A 14,886-nucleotide genomic window follows, 5' to 3' on the forward strand; every position below is an offset into this window, starting at 1 on the left:
TGGCTGAGTTCTACATCTGGGTGGACAGTCAGTAGGAAGAGAGGATCAGACAATAGAAAGAGATCACCATGCCGGGCTGGATTGAGCTTCTAAAACCTCAAAGTCCACTCCTCCAACATGGTCACATCTTCAATAATGCCATATCTTATCAGTCTATGGGGGACGTTTTCATTCAGACCACTGCATTCCATGTCCTAGCCCCCATAGGCTTGTAGCTGCATCATAATGCAGAATGCATTTAGTCCAACTTCAAAAGTCCGGTAGTCTATCACAGTCTCAACCATGTTTGAAAGTCCACAGTCCAAAGTCTCTGATACTCATGACAATCTCTTACCTATAACCCATGTAAAATCAAATTTTTTTTAAAAAAATGTAGATTACATACATGTAACATGCAATTGCACAGGATATACATTACCATTCCAAAATGGAGGAAAGGGAGTATAGTGAGGAAACACGGGACCAAAGCAAGACTGAAAACCAGCTGGTAAACTCCAAACTGCATTTCCATGTTTGATGTCAGAGTGCTCTTCAGACCTTCAGCTCTCAATAGCCTTGTTGACTAAAACACACTGTTTTCTCTTGGGCTAGTTAACTCCATGTTAGCAGCTTTCTAATGAGTTCCATAGCTCATTTCTTCTATGCTTATCTTTAAAGCCAGAACTATGTGGCCAAAGCTGCCAAGTTCTGCTGCCTGCTGGAGCTAGAAAATGGCCCCTTGTTCAAATACATTTTCACCAGCTTTCTGTTTTCAATAGTTTCCTTCACTGCCTAAGCTTGACTGTCCTGGAACTTACTCTGTATGCCAGGCTGGCCTTGAACTCTGAAAGCTTTACTGCCTTTTCTTCCCCAAGACCAAGGCAGCTCTTATAAAGAAAACCATTTAATTTGGGCTGGCTTACAGTTCAGAGAATTTGTCCACTGTCATGGTGGGAACTATGGCAGCACTCAGGGAGACATGGTGCTAGAGAGGTAGGGCCTGGCTTGAGCACCTGAGACCTCAATGCCCACCCCTAGTGACACACTTCCTCCAACAAGCCACCCTCCAGCAATACCGCTCCCTGTAAGTCTAAGGGGGCAATTCTCATTCAGATCACCACAGCTAGTGAGATTCTAGAATGGAATAAAACCAAACAAATTATGATATTTGGAGATTTTGCAGCAAAATGTCAAGATCTGAGTAAGCGTAAAAAGAAAACAGAACTGATGATGGGCCAGGTAGCTGTTTTTATAAATAAAATATCTTTTTGAAGTATTTGGAAAGAGTGTGTGTGTGTGTGTGTGTGTGTGTGTGTGTGTGTGTGCATGTCTGTGCACTTATGTCTCTGTGAGTCAGAGGTTAGCATTTCTATGTCATCCTTCCCACCTGTTTTTTGATTCATTGTTTCTTACTGAACTCGGAGCTTGCTGTTTCAGCTAGACTGCTGCCCCTAGGATCTGCCTGCTCACCTCCCAGCACTGGGGCTCTAGACTACATTGACACTCTCCACTTTCTACCTGGATGTGGTTATCTGAGCTCAGTTCCTTATACTTGCATAACAAACACTTTATTCTTCATTTACCCACTGAGCCCTCTCTCAGCACAGAGGGTGTTTATTTAGAAGCAAGATGTAAACAGAAGCCCTAATGAACAACCAGGAGGGTGGTAGATTTAGAATGAGTTATTTAATATCTTCGTATAACTTTTTTCTCTCATCTTTACTTTTTAATTCTCTTCTAGAATTCTGCTGCCGTAGCCAAGCATTGTTTCTTCTTACCCTCCCAAGACAGGGTTTCTGTGTGTAACAGCCTGGCTGTCCTGGAACTCAATTTGTAGTCTATGCTGGTCTTCAACTTGAAGACATCCACCTGCCTTTGCCTCCCAAGTGCTGGATTAAAGGTGTGCACCACCACTGCCCAGCTAAAGCTTTTATTCTTCCCATCGTTCTTCTCCCCACCCCTCCGCTCCAGACAGCACAGCCGGAGCTCCCATCCTGTTGCCAGTTTGAATACTTAAATTTACTTCTCTGCTTTTTGATTCTGTTCAGCCTTAGAGTCAGTGGAGTAGAAAAGGCTTGAATAATGGCTTTCTTATATGCAGATGTGAAAATTCACTGGTAACATAGATTTTGACAGGGGTGGGGGAGGGTAAGATTCATTAATGAACTGGAAGAGAAAGGATTGTACACTGAAAACTGAAGCCACATGGGTTAAACTTCCCTTCTCACAGCCTGTGGCCTTGCACATTGTATGCTTGTAATAAAGTCAGCAATATTTTCTGGAAGATACTGCCTCTGGTAAGTGAAGCAAGGTTTTTACCCTAACGTAAAATAGCTTACTGTCACTGAATAGCAGTGTCCCTGTGTTACGTTGCTTGTGGTGGTTCTATTATGGAGATCATGAATCAACTTTTGTTCTCTGTCCAGAAGTAAATTCTTTAGGGGGTGAAAAAAATGTGTGTGATGATCATATAATTAATATGTGATAATTATTCAGATATTCACCTGAGTAAAGGGTGTTGTAATGAGGAGCGGGCTGCATCCTGCCGCCTGGCTAGCTTACACCCAAAATAATTATACATAAATTGTATTCATTTAAACACTGCCTGCCCCATTAGTTCTAGCCTCTTATTCACTAACTTTCACATATTGATTAACTCATTTCTATTAATCTGTGTTCACCACGAGGTCGTGGCTTACCAGGAAAGATTCTAACCAGTGTCAGTCCCAGGCAGGAGCTTCATGGCGTCTGCCACACTTCACTTCTTTTCAGCATTCTGTTCTGTCTACTCTGCCCACCTAAGGGCTGCCCTATCAAAAGGCCAAAACAGCTTCTTTATTCAACCAATGAAATCAACACAAATACAGAAGGACCTCCTACACCATTTCCCCTTTTCTGTTTAAACAAAAAAAGAAAGGCTTTCATTTTAACATAATAAAATTACATATAACAAAACAGTGATCAAGCAAGAATTACAGTTACAATATTTAGGTATATTTTATCTTTTATAATAAAGAAATAACTAACCATTCTTTAACTCTATCAAAGACTCCAGAAGGATATAATATTACCTAAGTAAACAAGAAGTAAGCAACTTCCAAAACTCTAGAAATGACAGAGACATCTCGCTGCCTGGACAGTCACCCAAAGTTCTTTTGTAGCATTGGGGCATCCATCTTCGGCCTTCAGGCCCATATTATTCAGCAGACTTTTTCAATAAGCAGGAAATTTCAACGACAGTTCAGTCACTTTTTTCTGTATCCTGCAGAATGTCTTGCAGACTCTTTTATGAATCAGGAACCCTGAAAGATCATCTCACCTTTAGGCAAGTTCAGCAGTCCTCTCTCTGCAGGTTCTCTGTGTCCAGTTTATGCAATAGTCCAGGCAAGAGCAATTTCTTGCCCAAATGGCTAACCAACTCCATAAGGAGCCTCTTCAATGCCCATCTTCCTCTTGAAGTAGATTGGTGCTGCCAGGAGCAGATGTGTCTCCTTGTCATGAAAAGCCCTAAGTTATTAAAACATTTAAAATGCCATATTCTGTAGTCTTTGAAAGATATGAAGAATGCCTATCTAACTGAAGTATATCTCTATATATCTAGAAAATCTAACATGACTACAAGCTTGACTATTATTGATGATTCTCCATTAACAACCTATGTTTCCTAATTAAACATTACACTTTTAAATGAACTACACAATTACAATACCTTAATCAAGATCAGAAATACATATATGTATAACAAAATTGATTTTAAATTTTTATCACTAAAGCAAAATCCATTATACTAGAGAGAAACCATATGAATATAATCAGTGTGGTAAAGTCTTTGCATGTCATAGAAATCTTGCCATACATAGAAGAACACGCACTGGAGTGAAACCCTATGAATGTAATCTATGTGGTAAAGCCTTTGCACACTGGAGTCATCTCTGAAGCCATGAAAGAACACATACTAGAGAGAAACCATATGAATGTAATCAATGTGGTAAAGCCTTTACACAACATAGTCATCTTCAAAGACATAAAAGAACACATACTGGAGAGAAACCTTATGAATGTTATCAGTGTGGTAAAGCCTTTACACTAAGCAGTTATCTTCAAAGCCATAAAAGAACACATGCTGGAGATAAACCCTATGAATGTAATCAGTGTGGGAAAGCCTTTGCATGACACTGTTATCTTCAAATACATAAAAGAAAACATACTGGAGAGAAACCTTATTAATGTAATCACTATGGTAAAGCCTTTGCATGATGTGGTCATCTTCAAATACATAAAAGAACACATACTGGAGATAAACCCTATGAATGTATTCAGCGTGATAAAGCCTTTGCACATCACAGAAATCTTGCAATACGTAGAAGAACACACACTGGAGAGAAACCCTGTGAATGTAATCAATGTGGCAAACTATTTACAATAATTGATAGTCTTTGAAATCATGAGAAAAAGTCATACTGCAGAGAAAACAAAAATATAGCCATTGTGGTAAAATTATGTACTTTATACAGGAGTAAAATTTTTGTGTACAATAAACATTTGAAGGACTGTGACTATGACAGTAGCCTTTGAGTACCTGTAAAAAATACTGAGGTCTGATTATTTTAAAGTATTTGGTAAGATCTTTATACAACAAACTTGCATTCAGTAACATAAGAGTATTTTGTAGAAAAAATTTGACAGTGACAAAAATCTGTTCAAACTTTATAGTGTTCATTGTTTAGTGTTCACCCCCACAAACTCATGGAAAAAAGTGAATTCATGAAGTCTTATGTGTTGATTAAAAGGGTCAGTGAAAGAAACGCATGGTGATACTAAAACCAGAACCAGTGAAAAACCTATACTTTGGCCATGGAACCAAAGTTAAAGAAACAATCTCTATCTCTGACCAACTGAGTGTGAACCCAACCAATCCTCAAGCAGGAAAACCAATGAATTCCTGAACACAAATTCCAGCAAATCTCTGAGGTTGTTCAAACTGAGGGATTGAGATCTTACTAATTCCTACCCTAAAAATTTCCCTGGAAAAACTCCAACCCTAAGAAGCTCCATATAAAACTTCTGCCTACTCAGCTGATAGCTGCCCTTTTCCACTCTGGCAGACGCAGGCAATATGGATTTTTTTTTCCCCAAATAAATCTCTTGAATGAGTTTTGGGTGAAGATTTTCTTTTGCTGGATAAAGCAGAATTTCTGCTTGGAAACTTACTAGTGGAGCAGGGCATAGGAGGAACGGTCACCTCTGCTGGGAAACTCCATTAGGGGAGCAGACCGGAAGTAGCAACCTTTTGCTGGACCCAGAGCAGATGGCTACATATCTGTAGGTGTTTCCCCATTAGCTGAGTAAGGCAAAGAAGATGAAGTGGACATCTCTCCTGGGACGGGTTCTTAGCAGGGTGAAACAGAACCCAGTTGTAAGGTCTTCTTGGAGGAGAGCAGGATAGACGCATTCTATGGGCAGACCATTCCCTACCAGAACATAGCTTCAGGAATAACCTGACTTCCCAACAGTCAAGATGTTTTTCTCCTCACAATTTTAGGTATTCATGATACCTTCACTTCACAACTGTTGGTATAGCCTGACTTACAACAGTCAGGTTGTCTTTTGCTTCAATGCTGTAGGTAACCAGGATACCTTCCCTCTACAGCTTCAGGTATAGCCTGAGTTCCAAACTTAAAGCTCCCAAGTCTCCACCCCATCAATCCCTGGTTGTAGTCTGAGGCCACTTGTTCATTTCCCGGCTGGCCAGACTTACGAAATAATCACACAGAAACTGTATTATTTAAATCACTGCCAGACCAATAACTTAAACATATTGCTAGCTAGCTCTTATATCTTATATTAACCCATTTCTATGATTTTATATTTTACCATGAGGCTCATGGCCTACCAGCAAGGTTCTGACTGGCAACTCTCATCTTCCTCTTCTGGCAGCTCCATGGCTTCTCATTGGCTCCACCTACTTTCTATATATCTCTTCCAGCCTGGCAATATTATGTTAAACCATTGGTCAAAAGCAGCTTCTTTATTAACCAATAAAAGTAACACATATATAGAAGTGTAACATGAGGGTCAGGCTTGTTGGGGTTTATGTCCTGCACAGTTACCCACAGCTGGCAAGCCCCAAAGAAAATCACACAGAGATCTCCATAAGTTATAAAACTGATTGGCCCATTAGCTCAGGCTTCTTATTGGCTCTTATCACTTATATTAACCCATTATTCTTATCTATATTAGCCACATGGCTTGGTACCTTTCTCAGCGGGGCAGCTCACATCTTGCTTCTTCAGTGATCTGGGCAAAACTACCTAGGGAGCTTCCTGCTTCCCAGAATACTCCTGTTCTCATCGCCCCACCTTTACTTCCTGTCTGGTTGACCCACCTATACTTCCTGTTTGGCCAATCAGCATTTATTTAAAACATGATTGACAGGATACAGACAGTTCTCCCGCACCATAGAAGGACTTCCCACACCATCTGCTATCTGCTTTCCTGGCAGGAATAAGGATATTTTAAGAGACATTTATTTCTTTCCCTTTGGTTAGCAACTGGAGAAGCAGTAGACACCAGGGAATGCTAATTTCTAATTTCATTATGGGAAAAGATTTTACTGATGTAAATAGATCAGGAAAGACAAGGTACAAATCCGAAAGTTTAAGTAAGTTGATTTAAACACCTTACAATTCTGTCTAAAAGTCAGAATTATGTGTTATTATGATGATATTATTGGATTTTACAAAATAGTTACTGTTTTGCAATATGTAGAAAGAGTTGTTTTGTGTATTGAAACTGCTGAATGTATGCCAGATGATTTAGATTTGGCATTATTCAATTACAAGAAATAATCAGGAATAAGAGTCATCCCATTTGGGTCTCCAGGCCCTGTAGCACAAGGTAATGATGAAATTGATCTGCTATTGATAAGAAATGTGCTGGAGCCCTCAGAATGTCATAAAAATATTTCAGTGAGAAAGGTTTAAAAAAGACTTTTCTATCATATGGCAACAAGCCAAGTAAATTATAGGGGAAATATCCTACTTGTTCTTTATACTGTAAGGACGTGGAAAACTTTAAAAAGCTTTGCTTGGTTAAGGAGCTGGTTAAGACACATGCCTTGAGCTCTTTGCAGCATCATAGGAGTTAGTTGGAAAAACCAACTATTCCTGACAGCTGGCCACCCAACTTTGTTGTCTAGACAGGAGCAGAAATAACTGCTTGGGGTTGGGGGAGGATGGGGGCATGCACAGAAGCAAAAGTAGCTGCTTAAAGTCTCCAAGATGATGATGGGACCCCACAAGGAAGATTCCAACAGGACTATAATAATACCACTGAGCTGAAAAACACCACCTAAAGATCACCTTTGGATTACAAACTGCTTAGAACAATTTCGAGGTGGCTGGCTGACATGACCCAGCCTCACAGACTACTGTGGTCATGTCTTGAGACAAGCCCTGCACGTTCACATTATGCAGAGACTGGGCAACAAGTGATGCAGCTGCCTCTCCCAGGACTTGATTATCGACCCAACATTTTCTTTTCAGGATCCCCTAAAGATGTCATCACCACAACACAGCAGGAAGTAAATTTAAGAACTCAAGACCCACATTTCCAAGAGGTGGGCTAGTGGTTTCTGGCCTTTCACTGGGTTTTGAATATTTGTGAATTTTTAAGGGACTTGGTTACAAGTTGCTATTGCTAATGGTCAGAAAAAAAGCTAAATGAAAGTGATTAAATTTAGGAGTCTTGTTTTCAAAACAATAAATGGGTATACAGACATGATAGAATAAAAGAGTAGATGTTTGAAACTACTCTGAAAAGAAATAAGGGAGATATAAAAATAGGATGAAAAAGGTAGATTATTGAATCTACTTTTAAACCTAAAAAGCAACTACTAGTTTTAAATATTTTACATTGGCTTGGAACTTTTGTATAATGATACAAAATTTAGCTTATTTTTGTTAGGGAATATTGTACGTATATTTTTTATCTTGTTCAAGAATATTGTACATATACAGCTCATATAACAATGTAATGCAAATTTATAGTCCTCAAAAATTAGTATTACAAACTATTTAGGATTTTGAAGTAATACATGTTAGTAGTTATTTACCTATTACAATCAAATTTGTAGTCATATATGTTTTTAAGGTCAAACATATTTTAGATTGACAGGTCATCTTCAAACACTTCACAGATCCACAGAATGTGGCATTTAAGATATTCTAATAACATAGATTCTTTTTTCTTATGATGTTGAGACTTGTGTGATTTTGGCAGCACCAATTTTTGAAGAAACTCCACATGGAGTTTAGTTTCTTTGTGACAAAAGTAAACCACTGGGCAAGAAAATGCTCCTTGGATGACTGTCAGGCAGCCAGATGTTTCTGTCTTTTCTCATATTTTTTGGAAGTCCCTTGCTTCCACTTCCTGCTTACTCAGTTAACATTGCATTTCCTTCTTGGTTCTCTGAGGAAGTTGTAGACAAGATAGCTTCCACCACCTTTACCCCACCAAATTTGCATCTAACCTTCCAACATGTGAGAACTATCGTAACATGCCAACAAAGGAACTAAGAGTGGCACACATTCATCTTGAGAGAAAATGTATTAACTATTTCTATTCAATTTATTTTTAATCTAAACTTTGCAGTTCCATTAATATATAAATATGAAAGCAATGCTTCTGCCTTGGTTAAAACTGTGACATAAGAAAAGTCCGACATTGCATTCACCAGAAGCTTGCATGCAAGGAGGTCCTTCCTTCTTCCCTATTAAACTTCAAATCTAATTCACCTAGTAGGTAAGTGGTGTGGTAAGTCCTTCTGTATATATAAAAAGTTTAATTAAGAAGTCACATTAATAACTTAAGTGAGTCCTCATAGTCACTTAAATCAGGGAAAAGCCAGAACAAGCCCTGGGAGGTGATGAGCTAATAGAATGAAAATTAGCCCAAGGCAATAAAAGGGAAATTCATAAAATGAAATACAGCATTACCCAAATAATGGACCAGAGATGAGCAACTTTCTATGTAAAAACATGGCAAACTGAACTGCCTGAGCAATTTCATAAGTATGTGTTTATGTAAATAAATCTGCCAGGTATAGTAGTCATAACAGTAAATCTTTCAAATAAGGTCACTTTACAGATACAGTTTTAGATAAAACAGAAAAATATCAAACCAGAAAGCAGTTTTGGGGCATTTGGGATGAAATGTTAAAAAAAACAACAACAACAAAAAACAGTTAAACATAAAATTGTAGAGACACTCTAATTAATAAGGAGAGTATAAGTAAATTTTACTTTTTTTCCCAAGGTATTAACAAGACCATGGTGACACACAGCAAGCATACTGACTTGGGTCTGTTTCTTTTCTCATAAAGACACTAATGTTATTATTGATTCCATCTTATTCTAATTACCTCCAGAAGCAACAATTCCAAATACTGTTAACATCTGAGTGGGGAAAGTAAGCTTTCAACACCTGAACTTTCCTGACCTTGAATTCATAACATGTGCCTCCAAACCCTGACTTGAAGTGAAAGTTACTCGAAAAAAAAAATCATTTTAGCAAATGATACTACTACATGATGTTACTAAAATAAAAACCTAAACATTTCTTTGATTTACATTAAATTGATAAGGGCTTGCCTAGCACATGTGAGGCCCTCTTCTAGGTTCAATCGCCAATACCACATAAACCTGGCATGGTAGCAACACCTGTGGTTTCAGCACTTTGGCGCTGGAAGCAGAAAGATCAGAAGTTTAAAGTTAACTATCTCAGCTACACAATCAGTTCAAGGACAGCCTGGGATTTACAGCACTCTATCTAAATAAATATAATAAAGTTGCAATGGAGAAGTGGATTCCTATTCACTCAAAAAAAAAAAAAAACTTCAGGAGAACCTTAAGAAATAAGACAACTGTGTGTTTAGTGTTAATAAATAATACATTAAAGAGTAATCATCTTGTGTGGTGCCTGAGTCTAGAAATTGCTGTAAGTACATAAAGTTTTTATTCAGGCCTGGTGCTAGTGCACCCTTAATTATATAATAAATAATGTATCTCTTACTGGCAACATGTGTTTTTCAATCGGAAGAAAGTCTTTGCTTATTTTAGAACCCGTGACCTCACGTAAGATGCAAATGAACAGCAGATGTTGAGTCCTTTTTCTGGAGCCCATAGACTGCAGATTTGGTATGCTGGATCTGACAGATTGAGACTTCATCAGAGTTCTGCCTTTAGGAGATGATGTGTTCCACTCCCCGCTGTTCTGTTCTTATCATTCCAGCAGTAAAGGCTTCCCTCACAGTGTCCCCAGCTTCTCCTTTTGTTATGGTGCAGAAGGGGTGGAGGGGAAAGAGGGGACTCATTTCCCTGTAGCTTTTCATGTTCCTTCTGATAATTGTTCACGCACCAGGAAAGGAGGCAAATATTGAACTTGCTCTTGTTCCCACCCTGAGCCTTGATGGTTCCTGTGGAATCTTGTGCAATCTTTTCAGTTTCCATCGAAGTTGCTGATAATCTTCCTTTTGTGTGCCATTTGTGGGTCTAGCTTTCAGTAAAGATGGCGAATTTGTTCTGTGTTCAGCCTTTAAGTGTTCCTCCTTAGCTGCCTTTGTATTTCTCATGCAAATATCCTTAAGAAAGGTAAAGTATACATCACTTTTTAAGGAAACTGTTTTACGAAAAGAGCTAAGTAAATATGTAGGTAGTAGTGAGATGTTTTAATAGTGTGTGTGTGTGTGCACGCGCACACGCATGTGTGATAGTTGAAAATACCAGGGTAAAAGACAGGCCAACTAGCTGATATATTTTGACATTTATTTGATTTCAACTCTACCATTCATGCGAAGAGACGTTTTGCTACTTCTGCCTATGAGTTCTAGTGTTTCTGAATCTTGACCTGGATTGGACGAGATTGCACTAACGGAATGATGCTCATGAGAAATGCACAAAGCCATCCAAGGCTGCGTAATGATTCCTCCAATTGTAAGATATTACAATCGGTACGCTATCACAGTCTTGTTTGCCTTTCCTCAGAATTCACTTGCCTGCCTGTGGAGATTTATTCAGATTCATTCTTACACTAATTCATCAGATACTTAGTAAATACCTGTGAATATCCCATCCTAGAAGTTGGAGGATTCAAGAATTACTAAGGACTGGTATCTGGTTTTGCAAGTTTCTTATCTTGTGCTAAAGAGAGTTTGAAAACTGTCCTCATCATGCATTGAAAACACTGTTGATGGACAGATGTATCAAGTGTAAAGGAACAGAGATGGCTTCTGTGCTTGGGAGTTGTAGACCAGCTCCTTGTTAGTCATCCATCCCAACAGATATCTTGATGCTTCTTTTCCTAGAAAAACTCAGCTGTCATGGAAAAAAACTCTTTATCTTTCTCCATTTGGGATGACCCATAGTGTTACACTTTAAGAATGGTGTGTCTTTTCCCAGAAGAGCATGCTGATTAGTAAAGGGTTAAGTGAATCTGTTTTGTTGCCCTCGACTCTATCAATAATGTTGCAGTAAATACCTCTATTCCCTTTATTAGAGTATAAGTCAATTGCAGGAGAGCGCATGTGCTCTGAGAGCCAGTTCTGCTGGCCAGCCCTGTGCCTGTCCATTCTGTTCCTCTGCTGGGCCTGCCATTGGGAGTTCTGAGGGGGTCAGGCTTTGTTGTTTGACTGTTGATTGTTTGTCTAGAGAATGTAGCATCCCAAATGTATACAAACTGATTGTATGAGACAAGGGACAAACTATTTTTCTACCTATGGTAACTCACTGTCGAACTTCCTATTCTTGAACAAATCAAGTTTGTGTTCTCTAGGGCACATGGTTACATTTTTTATTCTCAGCTGTAGAATATGTCTTAAAATAATTGTGGTCTCCCCACCTTTGTCTACAACAAAGCCAAAACTCTATTTGAAAAAAAATGTTGCCCCAATTTTACACCTATCTGGCATGGATGTGACTGTTGTCAAGGTGAGAATGACTCTCAAATCTTTATTTGCACAAGACCACCTCTTCTCATGTATCCTTTGCTCTTACCTTCTAAACAGAGCTCAGTTTTTCATTTAAGAGAAGAAGAAAATCAATGTTATGTCTTCTTTTACTAATTACTCAAAGACGTTTTGTTTTCTCCTGACTTTGTCTGCTTTTCATTTCGGCACAGACTGACATGGGTGTGTGGAATACAACTCCCATGAGTATGTGGAGACCCTATAGTGTCCATCTGAGAGGCAGAAGGTAGAGTTATATCTTAGCTGTCAGAGTTTGTTCCCCAAATACAAAGCCTTACAGTTTAACTGGTTTAATTTCTCAGTAGTTCCACTAGCAGGTAAACATTTTCTTCCTTGTAAAGACTTGTTGGTGACTGGGAATTTTAAGAAGTAAATCATTAGAGTTTTTTTTAAACATTTATTTATTATGTATACAATATTCTGTGTGTATGCCCAGAGGCCAGAAGAGGGCACCAGACCCCATTACAGATGGTTGTGAGCCACCATGTGGTTGCTGGGAATTGAACTCAGGACCTTTGGAAGAGCAGGCAATGCTCTTAACCTCTGAGCCATCTTTCCAGCCCCATCATTAGAGTTTTGAGATTTTTGGTATAAAGAAAAAAAAGGCAAAATGAGTTAGGAGAAATTGTAAATTTTACATACTGTCTCAGGTTTTCATTATGGTGAACTTCAAATGGTGTGTGTGTGTGTGTGTGTGTGTGTGTGTGTGTGTGTGTGCGTGCGTGCATTTATTCAAAACCAGCCTTCTGTTATTTTTAGTTAATTAAAGAGAATTGTTTGTGTGTGTGTGCATTGTACATAGACCTTGTATCTATAGAAGTTATTTTGGTGAACTTCAGGTGGCATATGTATCCACGTGTGGGGTGAGCATTTAGTCAAAACCAGCTTTCTGCTATATTTATTTTTATTAACTAAAGAGAATTGTGTGTACGTACGTACACTGCACACACGCCCAGTAACTACAGAAGCCAGAAGAGGATGTTGTGTTCCCTGGAACTGGAGCTGTAGACAGTTGTGAGCCACCATGTGGGCGCTAGGACTCAAAACCAGATCTGCAGGAAGAGCAGCAAGTGCTCTTTACTGCTGGGCCATCTCAGCAGCCCCGCCCCTCCAGTGTTGTAAACCTAGTTTATTTCTTCTTAAATTATTTTTGAAATTATGATATAATTGCATCATTTCCCCTTCCATTTCCTCCCTCTAGATCCTCCCATATATGCCTCCTTGCTAAAGTACTGTTTTTAAGAATTGATACTTTGAGAGTTTCATATAATGTGTTTTGATAATTCTCATCCCCTACTCTTTCCCCACCTCATCTCAGATCTGTCCCTCAATTGTGCCCCCTAACTCCCTAATTTCTTCTTCTTCATGTTTTTTAAAAAAAAAATTCAGTAGCCATGAGGTGGTGGCGCACGTCTTTAATCCCAGTGCAGGGAAGGCAGAGATAGGCGGATCTCTGTAAGTTTGAGGCCAGCCTGATCTACAAGAGCTAGTTCCAGGACAGGCTCCAAAGCTACAGAGAAACCCTGTCTCGAAAAAAATCAAAATAATAATAATAATAATAATAATAATAATGGATTGTTTGCTGCCATCCATTGGAGTGTAGTGGACCTACCAGGGACCACCCCTTAATGACAACTTATCTCTTCTTTCCTGAGAAGCCACCAGTTAGCACTAGCTCCTTAATTAGTGGTGGCAACTCCTAAGCCCCTTCTTCTCCATCCTAGAATGTTGACTGGACTGATAGTAATCTATTTCTAAATTACACTTTGAGTGTCTCTTAGTATAACATGAGGGGTCGGGTTCTTGGGGTTTCTGTCCCGCCCGGCACCCCAACAAGCCGACAAACCCCAAAGAAAATTACACACAGGACTCTATAAGATTATAAACTGATTGGCCCATTAGCTCATGTTTCTTGTCAACTCTTATAACTTATATTAACCCATTATTCTCATCTATGTTAGCCATATGGCTTGGTACCTTTTTCAGCTGTCAGCTCACATGTTGCGTCTTTGGTGGTCTGGGCAGGAATGGTGGAGGGAGCTTCCTGCTTCCTAGAATACTCCCAGTCTCTTTGTTCCACCCCTACTTCCTGCCTGGCTTTCCTGCCTATACTGCCTGCCTGGCCAATCAGCGTTTTATTAAAATATGATTGACAGAATACAGATAGTTCTCCCGCACCATCTTAGAGATTAGAAGGTCATGTCATATAACTGGCCATGCAATTTTGAATTCTCTTTTCTAACTTGTCAGACTGATCTTGCCGTTGTTTGACTTTGGGGTTAGGAGAAAGGAGAAGACATTTTCATGAGCATCTATAATGTGCCACAGTCTAGGGATGAGAGCCCTGAGGCTGATGGTGTAAGACCAAATAGTTCCCTATCAATTGATGAAACTCTCTCATAAACTCTGGGCCTGGAGCTTTGCTGAGGGGAGACAGGCTTTCTAAATAATACAGTAAGTGCGGAAGTTCTGTTTCTCTTGGGCAGTGGACGTTCTTCAGGGCATCCGTTCTCTTCCTTGGTCTTCATGTCAGTTGGCATCCAGTTGTCCGTAATGTCTCCTGTCATCTCTTAACTTTGTGTAGCTTTTGTGGTGTCCACTTTGCCCTGCACCTTAGCTGTGCCTGCTCTGTTGTACTGTTGTCCCTCACCCCTCAGTAGTCTCCAGGATGGCTTTCAGTTTAGTTAGTTCCTGCTTAAGACCCAGTTTGCCTACTGATCTCACCGACAAAGTCGGTTCATTTCTGTCTTTCTTTAAAAATTATTTCCTTCACCTTACTTTTTTTTGCTGTTTTCTGTTGTGACACTCTCATTGGTTGATTTTATTTCCCCCTGATGGAAGTAGATACAGATATCCACAGTGCCCAACTTCCAGAGATCATTCGA

General features: G+C 39.3%; 1 long non-coding RNA gene across 1 annotated transcript in view; it reads left to right on the forward strand.

Moving 5' to 3' along the window:
• Positions 1 to 14,886, forward strand: part of LOC148117889 (uncharacterized) — a 54,179-nt gene that overhangs the window by 23,206 nt on the left and 16,087 nt on the right. The gene's annotated exons all lie outside the window — the stretch shown is intronic.

Source organism: Myodes glareolus, chromosome 25, assembly GCF_982192425.1.
Source record: "Myodes glareolus chromosome 25, mMyoGla1.1, whole genome shotgun sequence".
NCBI lineage: Eukaryota > Metazoa > Chordata > Mammalia > Rodentia > Cricetidae > Myodes > Myodes glareolus.